An 18493-nucleotide genomic window follows, 5' to 3' on the forward strand; every position below is an offset into this window, starting at 1 on the left:
TGTAAAATTCTAGCTCTTTATTTTGACTTGTTGTCCACCCGTCCAAGTTTATTTGACTATTTGCTGTTCACCTAAACTTTTCACTGCCCTGTGCCATGTTATGTCATTTGTGTAAGAGTTAACAGCAGAAAAAAAAAAAAAAGAGTGAACAGCAGAAATGAGGCCAGAAGCAGATGATACTAGAGACAAACTGAAGGTAGAATCTTGGTGTTATCATCAGTTCTCCTTTTTTTTTTTTTTTTTAAGATTTTATTTATTATATTTGACAGATAGAGATCACAAGTGGGCAGAGAGGCAGGCAGAGAGAGAGGGAGGAGGAAGAAGGCTCCCTGCTGAGCAGAGAGCCCGATGCGGGACTCTATCCCAGGACCCTGGGATCATGACCTGTGCCGAAGGCTGAGGTTTTAACCCACTGAGCCACCCAGGCGCCCCCATCAGTTCTCCTTAAGTATTTTTTTTTTTTTTTTTTTTAAGATTTTATTTATTTATTTGACAGAGAGAAATCACAAGTAGATGGAGAGGCAGGCAGAGAGAGAGGGAAGCAGGCTCTCCGCTGAGCAGAGAGCCCGATGCGGGACTCGATCCCAGGACTCTGAGATCATGACCTGAGCCGAAGGCAGCAGCTTAACCCACTGAGCCACCCAGGCGCCCCTCCTTAAGTATTCTTTTCTTTTGGGTCACCTGGGTGGCTCAGTAGGTTAAAGCCTCTGCCTTCTCCTCAGGTCATGGTCTCAGGGTCCTGGGATCAAGGCCCACATGGGGCTCTCTGCTTGGCAGGGGGCCTGCTTTCTCCTCTCTCTCTGCCTACTTGTGATCTCTGTCTGTCAGATGAATAAAATCTTAAAAAAAAAAAAAAGTATTCTTTTCTCTTTTAAAAAGGACTTATCTATTTATTTGAAAGAGGGAGAGAGTGGTGAAGGTTCAGAGGAAGAGAAACTCAAGCAGATTCCTCACTAAGCACAGAGCCCACTGTGCGGCATGACCCACATCCCTGAGATCATGACCTGAACCAAAACCAACAGTTGGACATCCAAGCAACTGACCCACCCAGGTGCCCCTCTCCTTAAGGATTCTTGTATCATAACCAAATGCAGGAACAATTAGGGGCCCAGGACTCAAGCAAATCTCCGTTTACTTCTTTAAGATCTTAAGTCATTATCCATTTAATACTTTATCAATATATCACAAAAAATGCCATTCTAATTCCTATCAAACCCAAATGTGCCTGGAGGATAATAAAGAGTGACTCTGTTATCACCCTCTGAATTTAGGAAACTGGGTTGTTTGAAAGTGAAGCGTTATGAAGGCAGTAGACCATTAAGTACCATAACATAATTTGGGCCTCACTAATCTTGATGAATCCTATGGTATAACTTCATTCATGCATTCTTTCATTCATTGAACAAACATTTTAAAATTTCAGCAAAAGTTAGCTGCTCTTGATGATGATGATGATGATGGTAACTGGCATTTATTATCAACACTAGATACCAGGCAAGCCCGTAGATCTGGGAAATTCAGCATTGAACAACACACACAACTTCTTTTGCTCAGGAAGCTTATCGAATGATGAGAGGGACGATGCAGCAAAAACAAACAACAAACAAACAAACAAACTCCAAACAAATAAAATGGTCTCAAGCAGTAACAAATACATTGAAGAAATCAGAGGATAATAGGAAAATGTAAAGTCTGGAGGTAGGAAAAAATCTGGCCAATAAAGAAAATATAAAGGGTCTCATAATACTACAATATTCACTAAACGTTAGGGGAATGAATAAAAGAAAGAAAATGACACAAAGGAAAAAGGAAACGAATGAATGGTTTGAAGGAGAAAAAGGCAAATCGATAGAAATCATCTTTAAAATGTACGGCATTTGGGGGCGCCTGGGTGGCTCAGTGGGTTAAAGCCTCTGCCTTCGGCTCAGGTCATGATCCCAGGGTCCTGGGATTGAGCCCCACATCGGGCTCTCTGCTCAGCAGGGAGCCTGCTTCCTCCTCTCTCTCTGCCTGCCTCTCTGCCTACTTGTGGTCTCTGTCTGTCAAATAAATAAATAAAATCTTTAAAAAAAAATTTTTTTTAAATGTATGGCATTTTATCAATGACACACTCACACAAAGCAGGTAAAATTGTCCCTCAGATTTTCCAGCCTATTCCCCAAAGTTGCATGATTGTTTTTTTGTAATTTGTCCCCCCTTGAAAGGCTATATATATTTTTTTATCTGGTTTTAAGAAGGATACAATCTTGTTGATAACATACGGCGTAGTATTCCTAGACTCTCCCTTTCAAAAGGTAGCCCTAAACTCCCCCTGCCCTGAAGACCACTTACAGAACTGTCTGGAGTGCAGACCAACCATGTATGTTAGGATGGCGCAGAATACCAGGGAGGGGGTAGAGATGTCATAGGGCTCTCGAACCATTTTTGTATAAAGCCCTGAAGTTTTTGAGTTTGTTTAATTTTTAATTTTTATTTATTTATTTTTAAAGATTTTATTTATTTATTTGACAGACAGAGATCACAAGTAGGCAGAAAGGCAGGCAGAGAGAGGAGGAAGCAGGCTCCCTGCGGAGCAGAGAGCCCGATGTGGGCTTGATCCCAGGACCCTGGGATCACGACCTGAGCCAAAGGCAGAGGCTTTAACCCACTGAGCAACCCAGGCACCCCAATTTGTTTTTTTAAGTGAAGTTTTAAATGCAAATCTGAATGAAAAATAATTAGCATTTTCTTTTTTTATCCCAAGGAGTCAAATAAGGTAAACTATTGTATCACCATGAAAAAGAAATATAAACCCATGCTCCTTAAATGATCATTTCAACTGTTGGGATTAATTTCTCAGTTGAAGAACATCTGCAGGTGGGATTATTCTTTTGCTGCTTCTGTTCAACTCAAATTATTTTCTGACAGATGGTGACAGCAAATAAATAAGGCTTGTGTATTTCAGAGGCTGGAGAATGCCTGGGCTCATGAAAAAAATGTAATCATAAATAAATGTATTCCAAGGTGTCCCTATGTTTACTGAGCTCTGAGATAACAGAGGGGGGTAAAAGTCTCATTTATATTGAAGAATATAAAGTTTCCCACCTTCTTTCTCACTTCTGCATAATACTAACAAAAAGCTTGTGGTATATTTTCGGATGAAAGTTCTGGCCATAGACATTTCTTCATATCAAATATAGTACTTTTTAAATAGTTACTTGGTTTAAGAGTGTAGCTGTGTACAAATATCTGGTTTATTTCCATATCTTAACTTTAAGAATCAACTGAATTTAAAACAAAGATGTGTTGAAACAAGATCAGGAGGGAGACAAACCATAAGAGACTCTTAATCTCACAAAACAAACTGAGGGTTGCTGTGGGGAGGAGGGTCAGGAGAGGGTGGTGGGGTTATGGACATTGGGGAGAGTATGTGCTATGGTGAGTGCTGTGAAGTGTGTAAACCTGGAAATTCACAGACCTGTACCCCTGGGGCTAATAATACATTATATGTTAATAAAACAAACATTTGTGAAACCAATTAGATTTATTCAGGAAAAAAAGGAAAGATAATAAGTTCATCAACATTAAGCTTATCAAATGAAATACTGTCTGAGTAAAAATTCTTGGATTGATGAAACCCTTTAATTTTTTTAAAGTCACACAGCCTTACCTAAATTGGCTTATAAAAGAATACTAAGTATAATTTTAAGGCAAATCAAGATGATATTGCTTTAGTAAAATAGTGACAAGCTACTTTGCCTTGGGATCTGAATATGATAAACATCAGTGCAGAGAATCCCTGCCATTCTACTCATAAATGCCGTTTTTATCATGAATTGCAAATAAACTGAGGCTTGGTATATGCTCTTACTTTAATATACATACTAGGAAAAGTTTTCCATTTTGCATTAATTATCTTAAATGTCAGAATTCCTTATGCATTATAAAAGCTATCTCATGTAACTTACACTGACAAACTAGAATAACTCAGACTCCATGTATAACACAGAGATTTTGTTGTCCTTTTGGCCTACATATACACGCAGCAACTTTTATTTATTTCCAAATCGATTAGTAAAAACATCTGTTTTTTAAATCCAAAAGAAAAAAAAAAAAGATTACCTCGCTGCCTTCTATTCTGGATTGCTATAAAATCACTGAACTCAAGTGAATTCAAAACACTAGAGGAGGGAGAAATCATCACATTAAAGTGATTAACTTAACATCTGACTAATATTCTATCAGATCTGAACTATTTCTTAAGATTTGAACTCCTTTTTAAGAATATGATCTTGATGGCCTAGTTCTCTGAAAGATGAAAAAAAATTGACTGTTGCATAATCTTTAAATACAAAGTTGTTTCTAGGGATTTGAGTTTTAAATTTGTTTACTTCCGGAAAAATTTTAAAGGAGAAATGTAAAAAATAAAAATATGGTGAAACATTTTATTAGAATTCAGAAAAAAATAAACACAAAAGCATGTGTGTGTACATTTGTGTACATGTAGTGGTGATGGCAGAGGTTACAGAAAGTAGGTTAACTTTATATAGGATATAGGAAATCTAATGCTTATTATATGGTAAAAATAGGTGAGATGGGTGGTGTCGAGCAGATTTTTTAGTGATGTGCAATATGCTCTGCTAAAGGCTTATTTTAAAATAGAAACTACAATTTGCAAGGGAATTATGCCTCATGAAAACAAATCTCTTAAAGCAATCAATTTTGAAGTTTTTTCATCAAGATACAAGCTGGAATCCTCTCCCCTTGAAGTTTCTAAATAACCAACAGATTTTTGGTAGTATTTCTTCTCTTTATATCTCTGCTTATCTATGTTTACTTTTTCCTTAAAATGCTATTGAGGCACATTCAAAATGTCTTCCATTGAAATGAATTTTTTTTCTTTGTTTAGATGGTGTATAACACATCTGTAGTCAAAATAATTTGAAAAGCAAAAATCATTTAGCAAAAATAGTATAATCAGAACATGTACCTCTGAGTTCTAATAGAGATTGAGGCAGCAAAATATGAACTGAATATTAAGTTAATTGTATCACCTCTCAGAAAAACCTCAAGCTGCTTATAATAAACATCATCCATCTTCAATGTTTTAGAATTGTTGGTTTTTCTCAGCTGTTCTAAATAGATACTTGAGTAACACAAAAGACATACTTGAGTTTTTGCATCAGATAATCTACTCGGAATAGCACACCCTGCACCAAGAATGTTTCTGCTTTTCTTTTAGTGTCTCTGGCACCAAATGATGCATTACAAAAAAAGAAATAGCCTCTCCAATCATGTTCATTAAGAATTTTGCGATGAAGAAGTTATAAGAGAATACCTCGCCCATCTGTATGACTACAGCCCATATTTACATATGTCTAATAGTCATGTTTCTTAATTGATCAAAATAAAAAGTAGGCTTTTAAAATCAAGACAGGTTATACCTTTGTTTTTCTTTTTATAAATCTACAAAATCTTCTAAGGAAGGAATTCCTCTAAAGAATTTCAGATTTGGCTCAGATCAAATAAAAAGGCAAACATTACTGGGAAAATTGCCATTTGTCAACTGTTCTATGTCACATCATGTGGTGATACAGTTCTCTACACAGCAAATGTCAGAATGCCGACGCTCTACTGTACAAACTAAAACAAGTACAAAATTGAGCATAAACGATCCAAAAATATTGGCAGCAGTGCATTTCTAGATGAATGGTGTTTGTGATGACTAATATTTTCTTTCTAAGGTTCTAGTACGCCTTCATTTATTTTCCATAGGACATCCCTGGGGGAGGGGGATGGAGAACACACAAGAGTCAACTTATTTTTAAAGTTACCAATGAAAAAATGATTTTGAACCCTTGCTTAATTAAAAATGGAACAGTACAGAAGGGTGATCCACTTCTCTCATAAGAAGCTTAAAGTTAAAAAATTATGCAACATCCTGAAAGTAGAAATGTTGATTCTCTATAGCTTCAGACAAAAAACCTTCACATCCCTCCCAAAGTTCACCTATTTAGACTATTTGTTGATATCACTGTATCGTGCTTTTTTAAGTGCAAAAATATAATAAAGCACATACCAAGTCATTTATTCATTTATTGCATCAAACAGTAGCTTCTACTGATCAAACAATTGCTTTCTTTTCAACTGACTAAAAAGTTAAAGTATACATTCTTCAAATATTCAAGTCTTACCTTTAGAGAGATATTAACATGAATTGTTTCTTCATACAATAGTGATTCAACATTCCCTAACCATCAAGGTACAAATTAAGGTAAGAAAGCAGAGGTCCTAATATGTGTTACATTTTATTCAGAAATACAGATGACAGTTCCCTTGACTAGGTAGCCTTAGAGTGACTAGTTCTTGTCATAATGTTGTCATAGTGATAGTGACATCAATGTACTTCATGGTAATCACTGCAGCGATTTATCTGAGAAAAATATCAGTGCTGATTCCTGGTGCCTTTGATATTTCAAAATGCTGTAAAATGTACCATTAACATATTAGAGGTAAATGAGTTTTACGTAAAGCATGAAAAAATAAAGACTAACTCATGGATATATGTATCTTGAAATGTAGATAAAAACATAAGTGTCTGAATGGACGATGGTGAACACAGCCAGGAGATCCTGATTAACCGGTTGCTAAGGAAGATTCTACTCTCAAGTGCCTTTGCCAAATACAAAAGCTCCTCAAGTCATGAGCTCAGTTTAATTATTCTGTTAAATCCTTTTTAATTTTTTTGGACTCCAAGAGTGATATGGTGGTGATAGTCCTGAATTCTGGATTTCATCCCTCACAGTCCTGGCAAAACACTTTCAGTCATCACCTTTCATGCCAAAGGGATATTACTGAAACTTACAATGTGACACTTAGTGGTTCAATTACCTCTTACTCCATTGCTCTGCAGACTAACACCACAATAAGCAATGAGAACAACACTGTCAGGGAATCTTAGAGAGGGACAGAGAATCCCCATTTTTAGGTCACTAGCTCATTAAATTGAAAAAGGTATACACAAAAAGGCTACTTTTTGTATATTTAAAATGTCTGCTTTTAATAGATGAATTATTTTCATACCAAGCAATAATAGTTGAGATTTTCCAACAAGATAACAGGATTTGTTTTTTAAATAATTCATTAAAAAAACATAGATGTTGACCACTAAGGGATCCCCTGCTGAAATCTGGAAGAAAATTATTTCCTCCTCCAATCCAAGAAACATGTCTCTGTAACCGATTATGCAGCCTCATTTTGAGAAGACCTTAACGTCCCTCATGAATCCATCAGTCTGGACAGTCATCAATTCCTTATCTAAAAGTAATTAATTCTAAGTAAAGTAAAGCCCCTCTGGGCAAAGTAGAACTTCCTGATTTGTGTAAAATCTATCAGTTTGTGGAGGATAAACTATGAAAAACACAACCAGATAACTTTCAGTCAGGGATTTGCTACATTTATCATTCCCAACAGTTAGAGTCTGAAAAGTAGCATTGCTATTTTGTCACTCCTGTAATTTGACTTCAAAACCGGTGACTTAGATCGCATCCAACATAATGACCTATCTGCATTGAAAGGACTATCTTTCAGTTGATTAAAAAAATGATGTGCTTACTCAGGGTTCTATTAATTAAGACGGTTGAGAACAAGTCTCCCAAAACTGATTTTGTCATGTGTACTTATCATGCCCCTCCCCTTGAGCCCCTTCCTCATTCCTTAGCTCAAGATGGCATACAATCTTCAATTGCCTAGCTTGTCCTTTGGTCTCACATCCTTATGAGACACCTGAACACAGATTATTAAACTTGTTCTTCTCTCACTAATCTGTTTTACATTCATTTGATTATTAGATCAGCCAAAGAACCTATAAATGTAGAAGTATGTTTTCCTACCCAACAACAGCTTTCGTGGAGCTGATTTTGATTCAGTATTATTGAATTGATAAAAAATTTTATTTCCATTTACGAAATTTTCACAAGTCACTGAGCTGACATTTGAAGTTCTGAATATTTACTCTATGCCATATCATCTCAGACTGCTTCAGTGTGGGAATGGAGACCAAAAGCTGTATTGAATGCATGCTGTCAGTAGAATGTTCATACGTTGTATTTACATCTATAGAAACATATATATTAGCACATTTATATTGTTTAATAAAATGTACATTTTTGTTGCATCATTTAAGTCACTATTAGTGCCTTTGCAATCCCAGTTGATGAATTACCATAGACCAGTGCTTCCTAAATGGAGGTTATTTTGTCCTCAGCAGATTTTTGCCAATATCTGGAGACACAGTTGTTTGTCACAACGGCATATGAGGAAATGTTACTGGTACCTGGTGGATGGAGGCCATGGATTGCTGCTAAACATTCCTCACTGCCTAGACTGTCCCTCATAACAAAGACTTTTCCAGTCTCAAATACCTCAAATGTCAAGTGTCAAGGTTTGCCAAAGACACAAACATAGATACACACACACCGAAGATATATAAAACCTACTGATAATGAGGACCATAGTCTGTTGCTCTGGAGAGCAGAGCAAATAATTTGCCTCTAATAAAGATGTTAATTTATCAAGTCTTAATCTCAAGCATGATATGTGGTGCACCATCCCAATTTTCAGACACATGCTCAGGCTACTTCAATATCACTATCGGTGTTGAACACTGATTCTCAGAGGTAGTAAATAAGCATGTAGTTTGATGAATTTAAATGAATATGTCCTGATATAATCCATATACCCTTGAGAAAGTAACCATATTTCCATTCAGCAAGACTCGTTAGAGAGTACAGTCCTGAAGAATGCATAATCGTTTACATTGTGCATGTCCTCTGTCTAGAAGACTAACCATGTTATCAGAGGAGTCTTCCCAATGTTGTGGAAGGGCATCTGCTTCATTTTTGTTTTCTTACTGAACACATGTTAAAAAAAAAATTTACCACCCAGAAGAGTAGAGATCAAGTTCAAGATAACAAAGTATTTTTTATTAAAAGAGACAGAAAGTGACAGAGACTAGTAGAAATATCAAGACTGCATAGAATCTTTTATCATAATTGGTATAGATCTGTTTTCTTGAGCTTAAAAATGAATCTTCTTTTTTTAAGATTTTATTTTTAAGTCATCTCCACACCCAGTGTGGGGCTTGAACTCACAATCCTGAGATCAAGAGTCACATGCTCTACTGACTAAGCCAGACAGGTGCCCCCAAATGGGTTTTCTTTACTGCATGTTTTGCTTCTTATTTTCTGTCACTTTTTTTTTATTCTTCAGATAACAGTCACTCAAAATTTTTGATATATCTTATAAAAATATTCCTACAAATAATGCTGAAAGTAGATGAGATAATAAATAGACACTTGTATTCTAGAAGAGAGCTGCCCGAAAGGGCTTTCTGTTTTGAAGAAAATGCACTCCCACATGGACCAAAATAGTCAGACCTAGTTACCTGTGCCTACTGAGACTGTGAAACGTGGCTACTATGACTTAGAAAATGGATTTTCCAATTTTATTTAAGTTAAAAACTATTTTTAATTAAGTTTTTAAAAAATGTCTAAATTTTACTTAATTTTGGCTAGTCAGTCCTATATTGAAGAGTTCAATTCTAGAATACCAACAACTCAAAGAAACTGAGACTAAAAGAAACAGATAAAATTGATTTGAATAGAAGGACAAAATATTAAGACAAAAAGAAAAAAGTTTATGATGAATCAATGCCTATAAAAGTTTAATCTTTGGGGTGCCTGGGTGGCTCAGTGGGTTAAAGCCTCTGCCTTTAGCTCAGGTCATGATCTCAGGGTCCTGGGGTAGAGCCCCACATCGGGCTCTCTGCTCAGCAGGGAGTCTGCCTCCCCCTGCCCCCCCCCCCCCGCCTGCCTCTCTGCCTACTTGTGATTTCTGTCTGTCAAATAAATAAATAAAATCTTTAAAAATAAATAAACAAAAAATAAAAAGTTTAATCTTCTTTCAACATTTAGGTTATGATATTTAGGTTACAAGGCTTAGTAAAGCCTTGTAAAAAGTTGGAAATGTATTATCTAATCTTTTTAAAAATATGATTTGACTTTTTTTACTTTGGGACAATTCTAAGAATTTAGAAAACTTCAGAATAAAGTGGAACATTCCTGTAATTGCTTTAGAATGAAAGAAAGAAAACTACATGTTTTCTAAGATTTAAAAACTTTTTCATGGTGGTGATGAGGGAACAGAAGGCTGGCTGAGGACAAAGCAAAAGCTGACACTGTGCAACCTCCCCCCCATCTCTACTTCTGGGTGGGACATATTGTGAGATTCTTTAGGAATCTCTCAACTTTTTTTAAAAAATATTTTTTTAAAAGATTTTATTTGACAGAGATCACAAGTAGGCAGAAAGGCAGGCAGAGAGAGGGGGGAAGCAGGGTCCCCGCTGAGCAGAGAGACAAATGCAGGTCTTGATCCCAGGATCCTGAGATCACCACCCGAGCCGAAGGCAGAGGCCCAACCCACTGAGCCACCCAGGTGCCCTTTTTAAAAAATATTTTATTAATTTATTTGACTGAGAGAGAGAGAGAGAGATCACAAGTAGGCAGAGAGGCAGGCAGAGAACGAGGGGGAAACAGGCTCCCCGCTGAGCAGAGAGCCTTCTGCGGGGCTGGATCCCAGGATCCTGAGATCATGACCTGAGCTGAAGGCAGAGGCTTAATGCACTGAGCCACCCAGGTGCCCCATCCCAACTATTTTAATGTTAATACCTTGCTAGAATGAAACACCTTGATAATGACAAGGCCTCAAGGCATCCAATATCTTATAGGTCCTCTTTAGCATATGAAAGTTCTGTTGAAACCTCCCCTTTTCCTTACCTCCTCCAACCCTATGATATATAACCTGTCACCCCTCAAATCCAGGGCAGAAACTCTCTGCCCATGGGTCCTGTCCTTTAATAAACCTTTAATAAATAAATTAATAAACCTGTCCTTTTTTTTTTCCAACTTTAAATCAGTTTATTGACACAGTAACACAACACACTTGCCTCCCTGACACCCCCACCCCCCTCTCACCCATTCTAGATCTCTTCCCCTTCCTCCCCCACTTAGAACAAGCTGTTCAGTGAAAACAGAAAAGGGCAGGCCACTTCTACACCCTCATTCCCACCCCTCAGCCTTATGGGGCAGGTTTATAAAAAGACATTTAGAATTTTTTAAAGGATTTTTATAAAAGAAATAAAATAAAATAATAAAACCTTTTTAAAGGTTTATTTAAATAAAAATTATTAATAATATTAATAAATTTTATAATAAAAATTTAATAAACTTAATAAACCATGCTTTAATAAACCACTAAAAATAGCATCACAGATGGCTTAAGAATTCTTTCTTGGTCATTGGTCCTGGACTCCGCCCACTGAACGTCACCTATATTTAAAACTTCATCTGTGGGATACGCCACACTGACACTTGAACAGATGAAAGACACAACTCTTATTTAGAGCTCTAAAGGAAAGATGGCTGCCAGGCAGGGCTACACAAAAATTTCCCTCCCCCGCTCCCTCAAGATAATAGTAAACAGTTGCTATAGTGGGAGAGGGGTGGTATTAGCTTGATTTAGAGGACTCCTTGTGGATTCTCTAATTTGAACGATTTTTCAGTCTCAGGCCATAGGGGCTGTTCCTAGTTTGGTTGCTCACCAGGAAACAATTAGGGTGACTGATGGTGGTTCTGAATGTGAGGGCCTGATAAGGGAAGTGGTTAGGGTTTGGACTTGCTCAGCTATTCAAGAAGGAGACCTGACTAGCCTTAAGCCACGTCCTCAAAACAGGGTCACAGTACAAGAACAAAACAAAACAAAATTGCATTACAATTGACTTCATGTTGTCTTAACATCAGTTTTGACCTCAATTATTTAGAGAATCCTAGGAGTTTAAGCAGTAAGCAATAGTTTTAGAGAAGAGGGTATATATACCCCTAAACTATGTAGAAACACATTTTTTTTTTTTTTTTTAATGAGAGTCAAAGAGAGGGAAACAAATATATGTAGGTCAACCTGTAATCAAATTTTCTGTTTATATAGAAAGAACAGATTTGGGGTCTCTAACAATATCACAGTGGAATTGTAAAGTATGTTAAAATATGAATTATATATCTTTATAATAATAATACTTTGGTGTATTCCTTGAGTGAAGATGGTAGGTACAGCAGTTTTGTTTTTGGAGGTTATAAATTGAGAGTTTATAGTAAAATATGTGTAAAGGTTAATGGTATTTGTTTGTAACCAAGATAAAGGTGTGGTTGTGTTGTATGGGAGGTTGTGGTGGCAGACTGGGGGTATGCAGGAGAAGGCTTTGGGGAATAGGAGGTCCACTCAAAGGTTGAGGCAGTTACCTACTGGGGGGATTAATAATCTGCATTAATCTGTTAAACATTTAATAGCACAGATAGTATAACCTCTATAAGATCTACCTTTAGGTATATAAAAAAAGTAAGGAACATACTATGCACTAAGCAAACAGTAACTCTGGAAATATAACACAATCTCTAATAATAATTTATAAAGCAATAAATGTTCCATGTCCAGTTTATCATCATTTTAAGAGACAGGAAAGGCAACCCATGGGTATTGCTAGTATGGCAGTCTCTGTGTCTGGGGAGATGTTGTCTCTGGCACAGGGTGCAAAGCTTTTTCCAATGGTGAGGTCTTTGTGCCACGCAATGTCATCTGAAGTAATGTTTTCTCCAAGAGCAAACTTCTGAGCTAGGACAATGTGGTTTAGATATGGGACTGGGGTATACTTTTTAAGTGGGTAACGATTTGCATTGATAGGGGCCTTGTTTTTGTGGCCTTACGATATTATAGCGCAGCTGAGTCTCTTGTAGTTGTATCTAAAATGTGAAGGCAATGTTGGGCTTGGGAGCTAAATATCTTTTAGGTCAAAGCTTTGTGGGTACACAGCCAGCAAAGATGATACTTCATCATCAATGACATTGCCATAGTTGGACTAAAGTATCAGAAACTAAATGGCATAAATAAATCTCTAAGTGTTCAAGGTTTGATTGAGATGGGTGATGAAGGAGATCCTACTACAGACAGGTTTTAAATCATATGGCCAGGTTTAGGTACATGCTATTAATAGGATGTCATGTTTGTCATTTAAATATCTGTGGTTGCATTTGGAGCTCCAACATTATCCTATAGGCAGGTCTCCAATTTAGCCAATTAGCATGAACCCTTCACCTCAATTGGTTGGTTGGTCATGGACAAGCCAGTGAAGACTTTGGATTTTAGTCTTTAGCATCTATCAAGGTTGGTTGAAACAATGACTTACTTGTAGGGTTTGAGCCTCTGAATTGCAAACCAATGAAAGCAGTCCAACCAATAGCAATGAGACCATTGGCAACAGAATGGTGTGTAGCTGCACTTGACAGGTCTTTGTCGTCTGTTGTTGACTTTTTCTGGCTTGATGATTACCAGTGAGGGATTCTCTGGTTGCATCACTATGGGATATAGTGTTGATTTTATATCCTCTGAGTGTCATTTTTATTTTATTTACTAAGTGTAGTATTCTATCTCCTTTTTATTAGTCTACACAGCCTATTAGAATGGCCCTGAAAAAGTAATTTCAATTTTCTGGAGGGAATCAGAAGTTTTGCAGGAATTAAGTATCCACCCCTTATAACCGAATATTGACCAAAATTTTTAGAGTAGTGGAAATTGAGGCTCAAACGAATCCTGTATCAGATGGTCAGGGTCCTGGCTTATGGGAAAACCTATGATTAATGGGTCCCGGAAGAGTATGTACTTTTGATCTGGTCTTCAACTCTATGGGGTGGGGTTGAATTGAAAATCCATAAAGACAGGAGGAGACACCTTTATATACAAGGAGGTCAGACATATTCCACCTTTAAATATAGGATAGGTCTATAGGAAGTTTGTTTTGTTTTGTTTGTTTGTTTTATAAAGCTGGTATGTGGTGTGAGTTGGCTAAAGGGCCTTGAGTTAAAAGAGATTAATGCCTGGGGCAAGATAGACACTATTTAGTGGTTTATTTTGTAACTGAGACTTTTGAGGGGCCCTTTAGACCAACTGTCTGGGACCTACCAGGGAAATGAGTTTTATTGAATTCTTTCTCCAAGCATCCTATATGAGCATACCTTGGACATAATTGCAAATTTGATTCCAGATCACAGCAGTATACCGAGTATCACAATAAAGCAAAGTCAAATGAATATTTTGGTTTCCCAGTGCATTTAAAAGTTATGTTTACACTCTACCATAGTCTGTTGACTGTATAACAGCATTGTGTCTAAAAACACTGTATATATTTTCATTAAAAAATATTTTATTGCTTAAGAAAGCTAATTCTCATCTGAGCTTTCAGCAAGTTGTAATCTTTATGCTGGTGGAGGGTTTTGACTGGATGTTGATGGCTGCTGACTGATCAAGGTGGTGGTTGGTGAAGGATGAAATGGCTGTGGCAATTGCTTAAAATAATGCAGCAATAAAGTCTGCCACATGGATTGACCCTTCCTTTCACTTCAACACTTGGAGACCATTGTAGGGTTAATATTTGGCTTAATTTCCACATTGTTGTATCTCAGGGAATAGGGGGAGACCAGAGAGAGGGAGAAAGAGGGGGGATTGTAGAGTCATTAGAATTGTCAGAACATATACATCTGCTGATTAAATTTGCCACCTTATATGGTTGTGGTTTATGACACCCCAAAACAATTTCAATAGTAACATTAAAGATACTAATGTCAATGGTGAAAAAGTTTGACATGTGACAATTAATAAAATATGGCCAAGACATGAAGTGAACAAATGCTGTAGGAAAAATAGCTATGATAGACTTGCTTGATACAGGGTTGCCACAAATCTAAATAAATAAAGAAATGCAATACATGTAAAGTACAATAAACCAAAGTACAGTAAAATGAGGTAAGCCTGCACTGTGTATTCTGAAAAAGTTCTGAAAATCCAAGGGGATAAGGAGTATTTTGATGAGAATTTCCATATATTGTAGCTTCAGAATATGCAGAAATACATGTGACTTTATATTTTGTATCTCTGTGAATTAAGGGGTTCATAGAGTTCTTTACTTTGAACAGAGGGGACAACTCTTGGCAATGATTCAAGAATGTATAAAAAAAAATGTATAGATAAGGTATTTTGCTGACCAGGACATCCAGTACTAAGATGGTTGTTGGAAGTTTGGCAAATTTGCCGACTTTTGGGCAGCATACTTTATCCGGGACACACCAGCTAGGGGACAGAAAGAAGCACCATGCAACGTGAGCTCTATCCCTTTGATGGTGGCAATGCTGTCATATAGTTTATGAACTCCCACTGCTTCATTCATTTGATCCCAAGGGACTCCCAGGTGGCTAAGGTGTCTGGGGGAATGGCAACCTATCCAGCATGCTGGTTCTGGCAAGGGACTGAGGACAGGATGGACTACACCCTCTTCTAGGCAAAATATTCCAGAAGGCCCAGGTTTGGCTCTGTCCTATACCAAGAAAGTCTCCGTAGAGGTGTTGAGCTTGAGGTAGGCTGCATTTATAAGCCAGGCATAATAGGCAACTACGTGTAGAGAGTCACAGGTTCAGGGATCTGTAAGAGCCACTATTTTTAGGAAGAGTCAGTAAGTGGCCAATAATTTTTGCTTGAATGATGTGTAGCCCAGATAGTGCAGAGCCAAGGTAAGACTCTACCATCCAAAGCCCAGGGGCAACCTATGGCTGTCATAGGTGTTCAGGTACTAGGGAGGACTGAGAAGAGGCTGATAAGCCTGTATGGTGAAGTAGACTCTGAAGGCACTTAGGAGAATACCAGCCATTTTGATTTTTCTAAATCAAGATTGCAATGAAGAGAAATGTGCTTCTGAGAGAAAATAACTGAGTTTGTCAGTTTATTGTGCTCCAAATAGTATATCATATTTAGTTGAGAATAAGTATTTCAACTACTTATATCAATACCATTCAAAGTCTCTGTTTTGTAGGCACAGATAGGCCTTATTGTTATCTCCTTTCAGAAAGGTATATTCGCTAAGATGAGAGGCCAAACTCGATTCTCCATGAGATGTTTTTACTTTGCTCTTCATTTTCTTCTGGTTACAATCATGCACAACAGCATGCCTCATGAGACTGTTTTTCGTTGCAAATCTTTTGCAACAGTCAGCATGTCCATACTTAAACAGGTGCTTTTCCTCATGAAAAAGAAAATATGGCTCTGAAGACTAAGCACAGCTGTGTAGCTTCTACCACAGTCTTCCCCTGGACTTTGACACATATCCCTTTCAGGGGCAAGAGTTTTGTATGTTGCTTACCTTCACCTTTGTGTTTGGATGTTTTCCACCGTACTTCTATGCTATTTCCTCTTTCATGAGTTTCTCACACGTTTTTGCCACAGTAGAACATCCCTTTTGATAATACACGGACCTTATGGACCATCCCATGTCCTTCTACATTACTGGGTGAAGCAGAGTGTTTGGCACATCTTTCATAGTTTCCCTTGAATTCCTTTATTTTTATGCCCATTCTGATGGATTTTCGGCTGCTGATGTTTCTTGAAGGCCTTCCTACAACCTTCAAACTGGCATACTATCACTTTTGCTTACTGTCATGTTTGCATTCATAATGTTACTTCAAGTTTGATTTTGTGTTAGATCTTTATCAGAGCCACTAGCTGCAAAAAATAAACAACTTTTCTCCAGTGTGGATCATGAGTGGGGAAGTGAATGAGGGACTTGGGGCAGGCCTGAACTGGGCTATCTCCGATCCCAGTGAACAGCATCTGCAGTTGAATGCATTTGTGATAATCAAGGAGAGACTGCCTCAGAGACAGAGACTGGGACATCCTTATGCAGGTCTAGGAAGATAACCACATGTGTGGCCACTTGAGGTAACCAGGTGTAGACAGCCACAGCTTCTTCAAGAGTGAACCATTTTGGACAAACCCCAGGTACCACCCAAATGTACTTTATGGAGTGTCCTCCACCCCATAAAGTCCCCCTCTAGGTAAGGCCTATCAATTTTAATTTGGACAGATTTTTAGAGCCTTTGTTGGAGAGGACCCCATTTAAGTAGGCTGATTTGTAAGTAGCAGGTAGTAGTATCAGAGAGATTAAGTAGAGTATCTAAATGAGGAATATGTTGCTTCCGGAATGCAAAAAAGACTAAACTAAAACAGGTTGGACTTTTATGTCCTTAATGAGTGTGTTAAATGAAACTCCTTGGAGGAGGATATCATTACTGTAATGTCATACTTGTGCTGATGGGGAAAGGTAGATACAGCTAAGATATTGTCTATAAATACTGTGTGCAATGGCAAAGCTGTTGAGGTACTCTGGAGGGTAGCCTGGAAAAGGTGTATGCTTCCCTTAAAAACTGCCACTAAGAATCTACCGAAATAGGTACTAAAGACAATTTATAAGCCAAATCTTATTAGCCAAATCCCAAAATGGTTACTGGTTGTTGATTGCGCAAGGTCACTAATTTTCATAATATTGGGTATTGGGTATGGGGACCTTAATAGGTAGAACTACAGATTAAGTTACAGTAATCCACTGTAAGGTGCTATTCTTTTTTCTTTCTTTTCTTTCATTTTTAAAAATTTAGAATAGGCAAAATCTGACTGTTATGGAAGACGAGTGGGCATAATTTATTAATTATGTCTTATCTAATAAGTGAGATCTTAAAAGTACTCTTTTACTTACATTGGGCCATCTTAACTCTTTTATCTGGTAGGTTAACGGGGTCCATTTTTGTCAAGCCAATTTGTAAGTATCAAAGACTTTATTTAGATCCAAATAATTACTCATGATCCAAGTATCTTTTTCCAATATGGAACAGTGAGGACAATGGATATTATGGCTAAGGGAAATTTAGGCAAGGTTACAGTTAAAGTGAGAAATACCTATTTTTTCCCTCTGTTTATATTTAGTTATTCTCCTAAGGTTATAAGGGGTACCATGTTTAAATTTAATGTAATCTTCTAGTAAAACTGAAATTTGAGACCCAGTATGACAAAGTTCCTGAAGCTTTGTCAACTGGTTCATGCTAGCTGTTGTTAAATTATTTAATTGTTAATTAAGAGCCTGCGTTGTAAAAGCAAAAAAGGTAACCAGTATCTTTTTAAGCTTTTTGTTACAAAAATTCTTTTAATAAATTTTGGATTTTTCAATTGGGTCAAATTACGGACACTTGTTTGAATTTAGTTATGTCTATCTATATATATATTTAATTTTTTTCTCATTGCATCTATATTATTTCCCCCCTTTGTTTTCTTTCTTTTTTTTTTTTTTAAGATTTTATTTATTTATTTGACAGAGAGATCACAAGTAGGCGGGGGGTGGGAGGGGAAGTGGGGAAGCAGGCTCCCCACTGAGCAGAGAGCCCAATGTGGGGCTCCATCCCAGGACCCTGAGATCATGATCCGAGCCAAAGGCAGAGGCTCAACCCACTGAGCCACCCAGGTGCTCCATTTCCCCTCTTTCATTTGATTATTTTTCCCCTGTTTGGGGCTTATAGGTACCTAAGTTTGTGGT

General features: G+C 37.4%; 1 pseudogene; it reads right to left on the bottom strand.

The window, feature by feature from the left end:
- The window catches only part of LOC123394886, a 93790-nt pseudogene that overhangs the window by 58099 nt on the left and 17198 nt on the right, over nucleotides 1-18493 (bottom strand).

This window comes from Mustela putorius, unplaced genomic scaffold, assembly GCF_011764305.1.
Source record: "Mustela putorius furo isolate JIRA1106 unplaced genomic scaffold, ASM1176430v1.1 tig00003845_pilon_pilon_pilon, whole genome shotgun sequence".
In the NCBI taxonomy this organism is placed as follows: Eukaryota; Metazoa; Chordata; class Mammalia; order Carnivora; family Mustelidae; genus Mustela; species Mustela putorius.